Raw genomic sequence first — 13,855 nt, 5'->3', positions numbered from 1 at the left:
TACAAGCACACACGCTTGTTATTCTTTAAGCTCCAATGGCAGCAACCGAGTTCATCATCAAGATGTTGAAATAATCTCTATCTTGAAAACCCTAAGTTTATGTGAAGGAAACCTTCTCAATGATCTCACAAGAGATTCACACAAACAGCAAAGTATAAGTAACAATACACTCAAAGCAACTCTCAAAAACTTGGTTAGGGTTTTGCCTTATATACCTAGGGCAAAAACATAAAACCCTGAGAGGCTATTTGGTTCACTAGTTTTCATGACTCAATTCTCTGTTTTCATAACTCAATTCTCAAAAATGGTGGGACCCATAGCAAAATACTCGTTTGCCTGCACAATTTCTTTATTTTCATAACTCTGTTTCCAATACTCAATTATCTACTTTTTGAGTTATGAGTTGTGGAAACTGAAAACAACTTTTGGCTGTTTTCAGTTTTCAATTCTTTGTTTTCAATGGCAAACTTGTAAATAATATGACACACCCGGTCCCACAGTCAGAGGCATTCACGTGTGCTATCCTCAACGGCTCTCTTCATCTCTTTCATCTCACATTTCTCTCTTCGGTTGGCAGAGCTCTCTCATCTCCATTGTTCCTCCTTTCTTTCTTTCTTTTTCCTTCTTCTTTCAGTTCAGGTTTCTGGGTTTCTTTTTTGTTTTTTCTTTTCTTTTCTTCTTCTTCTTTCACTGGATTCGATCTTCAGTTCTTCCTTTTTTTTTTTTTCTTCTGCTTTCAGTTTAGGTTTTTGGGTTTCTTTTTTTTTTTTTTTTTTTTTTTTTTTTTGGTTCTTCATCACAGAATTTTTTGGTCTGAAGCTACACTCCATGATCGAGTAAGGATGGGTTTGGATTTGGATTTGGGGTTTCAGAATACCCACATGAATGGGTTTCAAAATACCTATTCCTTGAACACGGCGGTTGGGGTTTTGATGTGGTGTCCCAGCCAAGACCGTGGACAAAGATCTCGCATCGATTGATGGACGAAGACCGTGGACCGTGGACAAAGACCGTCGCCGTATCAGTTCTGTATCAGCTCCTCGTCGTCGTCGCCGACTGAGGTGGAGGTGGAATTTGCTGGTGTTGTTGTTGTTGTTGTTGCTGGTGTGGTTGTTGTTGTTGTTATTGTTGTTGTTATTGTTGTTGTTGTTATTGTTGTTGTTGCTGGTGCTGTTGTTGTTGTTGTTGCTGGTGTTGTTGTTTTTGTTGTTGTTGTTGTTGTTGTTGTTGCTGCTGTTGTTTTTGTTATTGTGGTTGAAGCTGGGTTCGGGTTTGTGTTTTGGGAGAGAAACAGGGGTGAAGGAGGGGAAATGAGAAAAGAGAAAATGGTGGGGCCCACAAAACAGTTTTGCTCTGACTAAGTGACAGGTATGGGACCCACAAATAGTGTGAAAAATATTGAGTGATGAAAATTGAGTGATGGTGCCAAACAAGTGTTATATTTTAAGTGATGGGTGATGAATGAGTGATGAGTGATGAGTGATGAGTGACGGAAATTGAGTGATGAAATTTTTGAAGCCAAACAGCCTCTAAACGTTTAATGAGGTAGGGCTGAGTTGGAAAAATCTGCAGAAAAACATTTTGCCTGAGATTCAATCGATCGAGTCTTTCTTTCGATCGATCGAGCCAGGCTGAAATGCACCAATGCATCTGCAGCCTCTCGATTCCAACTTTACATGAAAGACACAACTTTGAGCAAGCCTAAACAAGAATAAACAACCTGTTTTGATCATGATTTGCCAACAATACAAATTAGAGTTCTAAATACATAAATTCCTAAATCTTTAGAACCTAACAAACTCCCCATTTGGCAATCCGTGACAAAACACAAACACTAAGCTCAAAGTTTACAAGTAAAAGCCCTTTACATAAATAATGCTCAGAAATACTAAAAATTCAATCCTAACTACTATCCATCAGTTGCAAGTGTAGATAGCAGCTCAATTGAATCAACCTGTATATTCTTGAAACACTCAACAAATGCATAAACGCATGTGTGACAGAAAACAATAAATCAACATATATGTAAACTAACTATCCCCTTAAGTTAGATACAACAAAAATAAAACATTCTTGTCAAGATTTATACAACACATAATAAAGACATATATCAATGAATAATCTCATAAATATAAATCAATAAGCAGTGAATCATAAACAACAAGAATCATCCATATCAAAATAATTGTATCTCCCCCTATCATGAATAGCCCCAAAAAATAATATACAAAGAGAATCACCTAGATACAATCTAAAATCTCCACTAGCTCCTCAAAACAAAAACAAAAACAAAAAAAAAAATCTCCCCCTAACAACAAAAACTCCTCTACAAGGTGTCAAAACTCCACTCCCCCTTTTTGTGACGAAATGCCAAAGGACGATCACAAGCCATCATCGAAAAGAGGTGGTGAGGGTGAATGTAGATGCGCCAAATCAACTCACAATGCACGTATCTCATCAAGTAAGTCCACCAAAATCTGACTATGAGCCACCTGAACGGTCATGACAGTCTCCAAGGTATGACGTACATCAAAGTCATCCGATGAAGGTGGAGGAACATCAGCAGCAGCAGCAGCACCAACAGGATCATCAACGTCCTCACCAGCAGGACCTGTAGAAAAAGAGGGAGGAGGTGCGGTACCAGAAGGCTCAGACCTAGGGTGTTTAGAGCCAACTCGAAGGTGAGCAGCCCTCTGTCTAAGAAAAGACGCACCTATGGGAGCAATAACATGAACAGTCTCAGAAGAAGGGAAACCATCTAGACCTAGATAAAGCAAAATCCTATGAATAAAGATAGGATGGACAAGAGCATAAAAAGAAGACGAACTCCTATAAACTTCGTTTAAAGAACGAAGAAACAAATGGGGAAAACTGATAGGAGCATCAGTGACAAAAGCATACAAAAAGACATACCGCTCGAGAGGAATGGTGTGAAGATGAGAAATGGGCCAAAAAGAGTGACACGCTATCCTAAAGAAGAGATAATGTAACTTAGAAAGCTTAGTAGTGGTGATCCTAGGATCAGAACCCTACTAGATAGAAGACCCAGTGATGTAAGACATGACATCACTCAACAAAGGAGACTCATCATAAGGGTAGACTGGGTGCTGGACCAAAGGTACCCTTAGAGCATCAGCCACTACCGTAGGAGTAATGGTGTACTCTACGCCTTGTATCCAACTCTTCACCAAAGTGTTGGAATCATAGAAGCGAATAGAGATGTTCGAAAAGAACTCTCTAATCAAGGTAGCAGGTGGAGGGATCAGAAATATCCACCAAGGGTAACCAGCCCCGACGCTCAAAGTTTGCCTTAATAGTAGGATCAAGCTCATCTAAGATAACAGAACACTCAAACCAAATTTTTCTCCTAAGGTTCAGCTTATCATAAATCTCTTAGTTTTTCTCACTTGAAAACTTATCTCGGTCAAAAGAAGGAAGGGAAGGAGTAGGTGAGGGAACAGACCTACGAGCTCTAGTCTTCCTAGGCATAGTGCTAAGGAAAGGACAAAGACACAAGAAAGAACCAAAAGAACACCCAAAAAAAAAAATAAAAAAAAAAAAAAAACAAACAAACAAACAAACAAACAAACAAAACAAAACAAAACAAAACAAAACAAAACAAAAAAAAACAAAAAAAAAAAAACAAAACAAAACAAAACCAAGGGTAGACTGTAAGTTAGTACAAAAAATATAGAATAAAAATCTATATGATGCATGAACAATTACAATGTCATGATGCATGTATTAATGCAATAAACAATGTTCAAATTAAGTTTTACACAAAATTGGCTTGAGCATATAGTTTCTAACAAAAACCCTATAAATTTGAAAAACCACTTGAATGTTTTGAGACAAATTGATAAATTGATCATCACACAGGGTTGAAAATAGATTAGAATGACCAATTTCATCAAAACAACAAGCCAATTTATCAATTAAACCCAATTGAACAAAATCCCCAAATCGGATCAATTTCAAACCCTAGAATTTTCACTTTTTCACAAAACTCCAAATTGATCAGATTAACCATCATAGATCATGAATATATCCATATAGCAACAAAACCCATTGATCAATTTCACAAAATAAAGCTTGATTAAACAAAAATCTCAATCTATGCATAGTCCGAAATCCCCAAAGAATAATGCATGAAAAATGCATGAAACTTGAAAATAGAAGAAAAAGAAGGGGTAAAATAGACATACCGGCCCTTGAAGACAAAAACATTGCAAAGGATCTGGAAGAAAATGACAAAAAATTTAGATTTTAGCCTTGTCGAGTTGGAGAGAGAAAGAAAGTTTTGAAAACTTTTTGAAAAGGTGAGTTGAATAAGTCAAGAACAGTGTTTTCAAAAACCTGATTCGCGATATTCGATTGACCGAAAATTACATTCGATCGATCGAATCAATCCGAGACTTTTAAAAAGAATTTAAGCACATTTTCGATCGATCGAAAAACAGAATGGATCAATCGAATTAGACAGAGGCGCATAAATTTTTTTTAGAAAAAGAACAGTTTTGAAAAAGAATAAACACATTTTGGGCACGACTCTCAAAGCATTAAAATTGAAGAACAAAATGCATGAATATGAGATGAAATGTTTTTTCAAAAACCCAAGTTTTAATCCCAATTTTTCAAAGAAAAATTCAACCTTTCTCCCTTTAAATTCTCAAGCAAACAAATGTTTTGCATAATACTCAAGGTATTTTTAAACTTGGTTGGTCAGACCAAAAACACACACAATACCATCTATAGTGTTTATGTTATGGATATTTTGTGGTATGATTGAATGGGATATTTGTGGGATATTTTGTAGCATGAATGTAAACAATTGTGCAAGTGTATTAGTCGGTTAAGCATTGTATAGTGTTGTTGTAATTGTTGGTATTGTAATGAGCAAGCTGTGACAGGGTGGCAACTCAGTTAGTTAGGAATTTGTTAGGAATTGGGTATAGTGGAGTAAGGGTTAGTGGAAAGGTACCAGACACGGGTTAGAGGGGAAGGCATTAGTCAAAGGGGTATTAAAGAAAAAAGCTGTAGAGAATAAAGAAATAAGAAGAATGTTCCAAATATTCTTTCTCTTTCTCTGATCTCTTTCTCTATTCTTTTCTCTTTCTTTTCTTTTTCTCTTTTCCTTTTGGAGGACCAGCCGACCACAAAACCCAGTTGAATAAAAACAAATCCATTCATGCCATTCTTAACATTTGGTATTAGAGCCTTGTTCCTGCTTCACCATGACTGAAACTCGTGCCGCTGCCATGAACGTGGTGAATGAAGCCCTTGCGTCGCTGCGTACCACATCGGACCATCACAACAGAGAAATCCAAGAAATCCAAAAGATTCAAGGAATCCATACCAGGACCTTGAATGAAATGAATCAAAACCTCAATATCATTCTACAGAAGCTGAGTTCTCAGGATAGCAATTCACATTCTCCTCAAAGAACGGGTCCAGTGAATCAAAATTCTTCAACTTTGTCATTTGCAAGATCGGTGAAATTGGAATTCCCACGCTTTTCAGGTGATGATCCAGCCAGTTGGGTCTATAAAGCCAATCAGTATTTTGGCTATTATCAAACCCCAATCACAGAGAAGTTGCTAATTGCTTCGTTCCACATGGAATTGGAAGCTTTGATTTGGTTCCAAGAAGCTGAAGAGACCGGTGTGTTCACGGATTGGGATTCATTGGTGCAGGCTTTACACGTGAGGTTTGGGTCAACTGCTTATGATGATCCAATGGAAGTGTTAACAAGGCTGAGACAGTCTTCAACAGTGGCAGTGTACAAGGCAGAGTTTGAAGCTGTGTCTAACAGGATTAAGGGGCTGTCTCCCTTACACAAACTTAGCTGTTTCCTCAGTGGTTTGAAGGATGAAATCCGACTTCCAGTAAGGATGCTGAATCCAAACACTTTGAATGAAGCATTTGGGTTGGCCAAGATTCAGGAGGAATATGTGCTCAGTTGCAAGAAGAGTTCAAGATTTCAACAAGAAACAGGTAAAAGTTCTATCTTGAGCTTACCAAAGAATAATGTAGTAATAGAAGCTAAATCTAAGATACCAATTAAGAGATTAACCCCTGCTCAAATGGATGAAAGAAGGAAAAGGGGGCTTTGCTATAATTGTGATGAGAAGTGGGGGGTTGGGCATAAATGTAAGAATGCTAAACTATTTTTGTTAGAGGGAATTGATTTAGCTTGTGGGGTGCAGTCTGGGGTACATATCACTGAATTTGAGGATGAAGTGGGAAGTGAGGTTGATACTAAGCCTGTTAGTCAGGAAGAGGAGGTTGAGATTACCCTGTATGCACTCACAGGAACCCCTACACCTGGTACTATGAGGGTGAGGGGTAAGGTTAATGGGAATGGGTTGGTAATTCTAATAGACACTGGCAGTACCCATAATTTTGTAGATGCTTCTTTGATTTCTGGGTTGCAGTTAAGGGTAGATGTTTCTAAGGTTTTGGAGGTTAAGGTAGCCAATGGTAGTGTGGTTAAGTCTCAAGGTTTTTGTAGTAATGTGCCAGTGTGCATTCAGGGAGTGAAGTTTTGCATTCAATTCCATGTTTTAGCATTAGGGGGCTGTGATGCAGTATTGGGCACCCAATGGTTAAGCACTTTAGGTGAGATTCAATGGAATTTTAGACTCTTAACTATGGGTTTCTGCTATGAGGATCATAAGGTACTACTTCAAGGGTTAACTCCTTCCTTGGGCTTTGTGGATGGTAAGCAGTTTTTTAAGGCATCTGTGAAGAGGGGACTGCTGTTACAAATTACTGGTGTGGAAGCTATTGTATCAGAGAATAGGTTACCTGCTGAAGTGAACTTACTATTACAAGAGTTTGAGTATGTTTTTGAGACTCCTACAGGGTTACCTCCTCTTAGGGGTCATGAGCATCCCATTGTTCTTAAAGAAGGGGCTCAACCTGTGTGCCAAAGACCCTATAGGTATCCCTTTTATCAGAAAAATGAAATTGAGAAGATTGTGCAAGAATTGTTGTCTGTGGGATCAATTAGGAACAGCAGCAGCCCCTTTGCCTCTCCGGTTTTGTTAGTAAGGAAAGCTGATGGATCATGGAGGTTGTGCATTGATTATATAGCACTTAATAATATAACTGTCAAGGATAAATTTCCAATTCCGATTATTGATGAGTTGTTGGATGAATTGAGTGGAGCTGTCATTTTCTCTAAGTTGGACTTGAGGTCTGGATATCATCAAATCAGAATGAGGGAAGAAGACATACCCAAAACAGCTTTTAGAACACATGAGGGCCACTATGAGTTTTTGGTAATGCCATTTGGTCTAACCAATGCTCCCTCAACCTTCCAATCATTGATGAACCAGGTATTCAAACCTTTCCTTAGACAATTTGTATTAGTGTTCTTTGATGACATATTAGTCTATAGCAAGTCCTTGGCTGAGCATGTTATCCATTTAAGAAAGGTTTTGGAGATTTTAGCTACTAACAAGTTGTATGCTAAAAAGTCAAAGTGCATGTTTGCTTGTAAGGAGGTAGAGTATTTGGGACATGTTATTACTGCTAAAGGGGTTCATACAAACCCTAGGAAGGTTGTTGCAATGCAGCAATGGCCTATTCCTAAGGATATTAAGTCCTTGAGAGGGTTTTTGGGGCTAACTGGGTATTATAGGAAGTTTGTCAAGGGTTATGGCCAAATTGCAGCTCCCTTGACAGCCTTATTAAAAAAAAGATTCCTTTGGTTGGTCTAATGAGGCTGAGTTAGCTTTTCATAAACTTAAAGAGGCTATGGTCAATCCTCTAGTGTTAGCTTTGCCAAACTTTGATCATCCATTTATGGTGGAGTGTGATGCGTGTGGAAGAGGGATTGGTGCAGTCCTAATGCAACATGGCAGGCCAATAGCTTACCACAGTCAGGCCCTTAAAGGTAAAAACTTGGCCTTGTCAACATATGAGAAAGAGCTGCTAGCTGTAGTTACTGCTGTCAAGAGGTTGAGAGCTTATCTAGTGGGCAGGCCTTTTATTGTTAAAACTGACCAACAGAGTTTGAAGTACTTGTTGGAGCAGAAAATTGGCACACCAGCCTAGCAGAAATGGTTTGCTAAATTGCTAGGCTATGTTTTTGTTGTTGAGTACAAGAAGGGAAAAGACAATTTAGTGGCTGATGCATTGTCTAGGAAGGTTGATTTTGATGATTGTAATCCTGTGGAAGTGTCAGAAGTTCATAAAGGAGTCTTGTGCATGATTTCATTTTCCTCTCCAGCTTGGTTGACTGATTTGAAGGCCAGTTATACTTCTGACCAGCAGGTACAAGATATTTTACACGCTTTTCAGTTGGGAAATGAGGTTCCAAAAGGGTATGCTGTGCAGAATGGGTTGTTGTTGTATAAAGGTAAGATTTTTCTTGGGTCTTGTGATGCTTTGAAGGCTGTTGTACTGCAGCAAGTCCATGACAGCCCTTTAGGGGGGCATTCACAATTTCTCAAAACCTTACATAGGGTGCAAAGAGACTTTTATTGGCCTGGGTTGAGATCTGATGTGAAGAAGCATGTTAGGGAATGTGATGTATGCCAAAGACTCAAGTATGAAACTTGTCATGTGGCTGGACTGTTACAACCCCTACCTATACTTGACAAACCTTGGCTTGATGTTAGCATGGATTTTGTCGAAGGCCTTCCTAAGTCTCAATCCAAAGATGTAGTTCTAGTGGTAGTGGATAGACTTACCAAGTTTGTCCATTTTGTTCCCTTATCTCACCCTTATACAGCTGCCAAGGTGGCTAATCTCTACTTGCAACACGTGTTAAAATTGCATGGTATGCCCGCTACAATTGTAAGTGATAGGGATCCGGTGTTCACCTCTCATTTTTGGCAAGAGTTGATGAGGTTACAAGGGGTACAATTGGCGATGTCCTCAGCCTATCACCCTCAGACAGATGGACAAACTGAAGTAGTTAACAAGAGTTTAGAACATTATTTGAGAGCATTTGCAGCTGATAGACCTCAGACTTGGGTGGAGTGGCTACCATTGGCTGAATTTTGGTTCAATACCAATTTTCATACCTCTACCAAGTTAACCCCTTTTGAGGCCTTATTTGGTTACCCTCCTCCCAAGCTACTGGATTATATTCCAGGTACCACTAAAGTTGATAGTGTTGATGTGCAATTAAGGAATAGACAGCAGCTTCTGGCTTTGTTGAAACAGAATTTGGTAGCAGCTCAGGAAAGGATGAAGGTGAATGCTGATAAGCATAGGACTGAAAGGGAATTTGCTGTAGGAGATTGGGTCTACCTCAAGTTGCTGCCGTACAAGCAGAAATCCATGAAGCAAAAGCATCTGGGCAAGCTAGCGCCTAGATATTATGGACCTTTTCAAGTTCTGCATAGGGTGGGCAAAGTATCTTACAAGTTGGCTCTACCACCTGAGTCTAGAATCCACCCTACATTCCATGTTTCTTGTCTTAAAGAGAAGTTGGGCAAGTATGTGGCTGTTGTACCTTCATTACCTTCTGTAGATGCAAATGGCAGTTTGAGTCCTGAACCAGTAGCTGTTTTGAAGACTAGAACTCATAATTTGAGAAGCAAAACTATTACTCAAGTCCTGGTGCAATGGCAAGGGGAAAGTGTGGATGATGCCACCTGGGAAGACTTGTATCTGCTGCAACACCAGTATCCTCACCTTGTGGGCAAGGTGTTTTAAAGGGGAAGGTATTGTTATGGATATTTTGTGGTATGATTGAATGGGATATTTGTGGGATATTTTGTAGCATGAATGTAAACAATTGTGCAAGTGTATTAGTCGATTAAGCATTGTATAGTGTTGTTGTAATTGTTGGTATTGTAATGAGCAAGCTGTGACAGGGTGGCAACTCAGTTAGTTAGGAATTTGTTAGGAATTGGGTTTAGTGGAGTAAGGGTTAGTGGAAAGGTACCAGACACGGGTTAGAGGGGAAGGCATTAGTCAAAGGGGTATTAAAGAAAAAAGCTGTAGAGAATAAAGAAATAAGAAGAATGTTCCAAATTTGCTTTCTCTTTCTCTGATCTCTTTCTCTATTCTTTTCTCTTTCTTTTCTTTTTCTCTTTTCCTTTTGGAGGACCAGCCAACCACAAAACCCAGTTGAATAAAAACAAATCCATTCACGCCATTCTTAACAGTTTAGCAAAGAGTAACTTGTGTAGTGTGTGCAACTAACAAAAGCTTGAGATACAAGTAAGGTAATATGTGAATAGCAATCAATCACAAAGTCTACAAAATTCATCACATAGAATTCAAAAGAGACCATTACCTAAAAAGTTACATCATATAACTCCCACATCTCCTAGAACATAAGCTTGCAATCATGTAAGTTTCTTGAATTTTGCCTCATAATTATGTGAATTGGCATCAAGCCTAATAATACACACCAGTTTTAATTATGTAAATTGGCATCAAGCCTAATAGTACACACCAATTTTAAGTATTAAGCAATTAACCGAGGCTACACCTTATGTTCTTTTTGTGCATGTGCTACACTTTCTCGAGTACAAAATCTTATGATATGCACTAAGGTGCTCATGATTGGCTAGTGAACAGTGGTGGAATGGTTATTTATGCTTTTCTCAAAAAGATCAAGTCCAACAGTCAAATAACATGTGACTTCAAGATTAAGACAAAGTGATAAACACCATAAACATCTTTTCCACACAACATGCACTACAAAACTTCAACTAGTAAGGTGCAATAAATAAGCTCATCAAAGCTAAACAAGGTACAAGTACATGTTCTGTGTAAATAAATTAACCAACCTTGTTTTCAAAAACCAAGAAAAATAGTGCAAAACACAATTTGCTTTCCCCCTTTCCCTTTTTTTTTTTTTTTTTTTTTAAAGAGAAAACACAAATAAATCCTAGAATGAAATGCATGAATGTTATGCAATGCAAGTCCTAGAAAAAAAACACAAAAACACAAAAACCAAAGAATAATGGTCACAAAGAAATGAGTAATGAAGTACAAGGACCAAGAAAGCCAAAAGAGACTAGGGACACCAAAGCACACCAATTACTTGACGAAGTGTCTCAAACTTACTTCCATCAAACGGTTTGGTGAAGATGTCAGTGTTTTGACGATCAGTAGGGATATACTCAAGAACAACAATTTTCTTTTCAACCAAGTCCCTAATAAAGTGATACCTAAGTTCAATGTGTTTGGTCTTAGAGTGCTGAACAAGATTCTTAGATATATCTATAGCACTAGAATTATCGCAATAGACAACCATGGTGTCTTGAGGAATCCTATAATCACTCAAAAGCTTTTTCATCCAAAGGAGCTGAGAAGAACAACTCCCAACAGCAATATATTCTGCCTCAACAGTGGATAAAGAAACAGAATTTTGCTTCTTACTCATCCAAGCCACAAGATTGGCTCCTACATAAAAACACCCCCCCAGTGGTGCTTTTTTTGTCATCAGCATTCCCAGCCCAATCAAAACCAGAAAAGCCAGCAAGAGACAAATTAGACTCTTTGCTATAAAATAATCCATAATCACAGATTCCACTCACATATTTTATAATTCTCTCAACAGCATTTAAATGAGAAACCTTAGGATTAGACTGAAATCTAGAGCAAACACTAACACTAAAAGAGATATCAGGCCGACTAGCAGTCAAGTACAAAAGACATCTCATCATGCTTCTATACAAAGTAACATCAACAGACTCACCTGATGGACCAATTTTTAATTTTGTATTAGCAACCATTGGTGTTCTAGCATGAGCAGCCTTGTCCAGTCCAAATCTTTTGACTAGATTTCTAGCATATTTAGCTTGATTGATGTAGATTCCTGACTCCATTTGCTTTACCTGCAATCTCAAAAAGTAAGTCAGTTCACCAACCATGCTCATTTCAAACATCGCCTTCATTTCATCTACAAAAGAATGAGCAAGAGAATCATTAGTAGCACCAAAAATAATGTCATCAATATAAATTTGAGTTACAACAAAACCAGTCTTATCCTTTCTTATGAAGAGAGTTGTATCTGCAAATCCCCTTTTGAATCCATGCTTAGTGAGATATGCAGTCAGTCTGTCATACCAAGCTCTAAGAGTTTGTTTCAACCCATAGAGGGCTCTCTTCAATATGTAGACATCATCCGGTCTGTAAGGATCAACAAAGCCTTTAGGTTGTTCAACATATACCTCTTCTTGTAGCATCCCATTCAAGAAAGCACTGTTGACATCCATTTGATACAACTTGAAGTTTTGATGACTTGTTATGGCTAATAGTATCCGGATGGATTCTAACCTTGCTACTGGTGCAAAAGTCTCATCAAAATCAATTTCTTCCACTTACGTGTATCCTTGAGCAACAAGTTTTGATTTGTTTCTGATCACAATGCCATGTTCATCTGACTTGTTCTTAAAAATCCATTTGGTTTCAATCACATTTACACTCTTTGGTCTAGGAACCAATTCTCACACATCATTCTGAATGAATTGATGAAGTTCTTCATGCATGGAATTTACCCAATCAGCATCTTGAAGTGCTTCATCCACCTTTTTTGGTTCAAATTGGGACAAATAGCATGAGTGAATGATCACATTCAAAGTTTTTGATTTATCATTCAAACTACCCAATATATTTGTGGAAGGATGATTCAATCTCACTCTAGAGGATGGACCTTTAACTAGAGATGTGGAGGTACCTTTCTGTTCAGATGGAGGACTGAGCTCACTTTGTACCTGTTGGGTGTCACGAACCGGAGTGGATGGTTCTGAAATTAATGGTACTGAAACTGTATCATTCAACAACAACAGCTCTTCCTCACTATGTTTCACCACATACTCAGCCAAGAAGTGAATTATCAACTTCTAGAGACTTATCTTGAGCAGGAGCAGTGCTTTCTGAAAGTGTTTTTGAACACACTTCATCATTTATCACAACATTTGAAGATTCCATGACTGTTTTGGTACTCAAATTGTACACTCTATAAGCTCTACTAGTGGAAGAATATCCTAGAAAGTATCCTTTATCACTTTTTGCATCAAACCTTTCTAGGTTCTCTCTATCACGTAGAATGTAGCAGTCACTGCCAAATATCTTGAAATATTTGACAACAGGCTTCTTCCCTTTCCAGAGTTCATAGGGAGTTTTTTTGGAGTCAGGTCTGTATGGCAAGCAGTGTTGACAGCTTCTCCCCAGAAGGATTTTGGCAACTTTTTGTTGTGTAGCATAACCCGTGCCATCTCTTGAACAACCCTGTTTTTCCTTTCCACAATCCCATTCTGTTGAGGTGTCTTGGGCGAAGAGAACTCTTGATGAGTGCCTTGATCATTGCAGAAAGTAGCCAACTTGGTGTTCTCAAATTCTCTTCCATGATCACTTCTGATTCTGGCTATCACAGTATCTTTCTCAACTTGCAATTTGTTGCACAGATGTATCATCTTCTCAGGAGCCTCAGCTTTATCTTTCAAAAGCACAACCCAAGTATATCTAGTAAAGTCATCCACAACAACTAGAATATTCTTCTTTCCACCCAAACTCTGAACTTTGGCAGGATCCATGAGATCAATGTGCAATAGCTCTAAAGGTCTTGAAGTTTGAACACTAGTTACAGACGAATGCTTAGATTTCACTTGTTTACCTATCTGACATGGTCCACAAATGCACTTATCTATCTTCTCAAACTTAGGTAAACCGATAACTGCCTCACATATGAAAATCATCTCTAATTGCTTATGACTGGCATGTCCCAACCGTTGATGCCACAAATCAACTTGATCAATCTTTGCACTAAAGCACTTGTTGTTTACACTTGGTGTTATGCCATAACAGTTGTCAGCTGTCCTTATACCAACACACATACAGTCACCTCCTCCATCAAGTATCTCACATTCATACTTGGTGA

The sequence above is a fragment of the Quercus suber genome, unplaced genomic scaffold, assembly GCF_002906115.3.
Source record: "Quercus suber isolate HL8 unplaced genomic scaffold, Cork oak 2.0 scaffold_658, whole genome shotgun sequence".
Classification (NCBI taxonomy): domain Eukaryota; kingdom Viridiplantae; phylum Streptophyta; class Magnoliopsida; order Fagales; family Fagaceae; genus Quercus; species Quercus suber.
The sequence above is the reverse complement of the archived record's forward strand: the minus strand, read 5'-3'. Positions refer to the sequence as shown.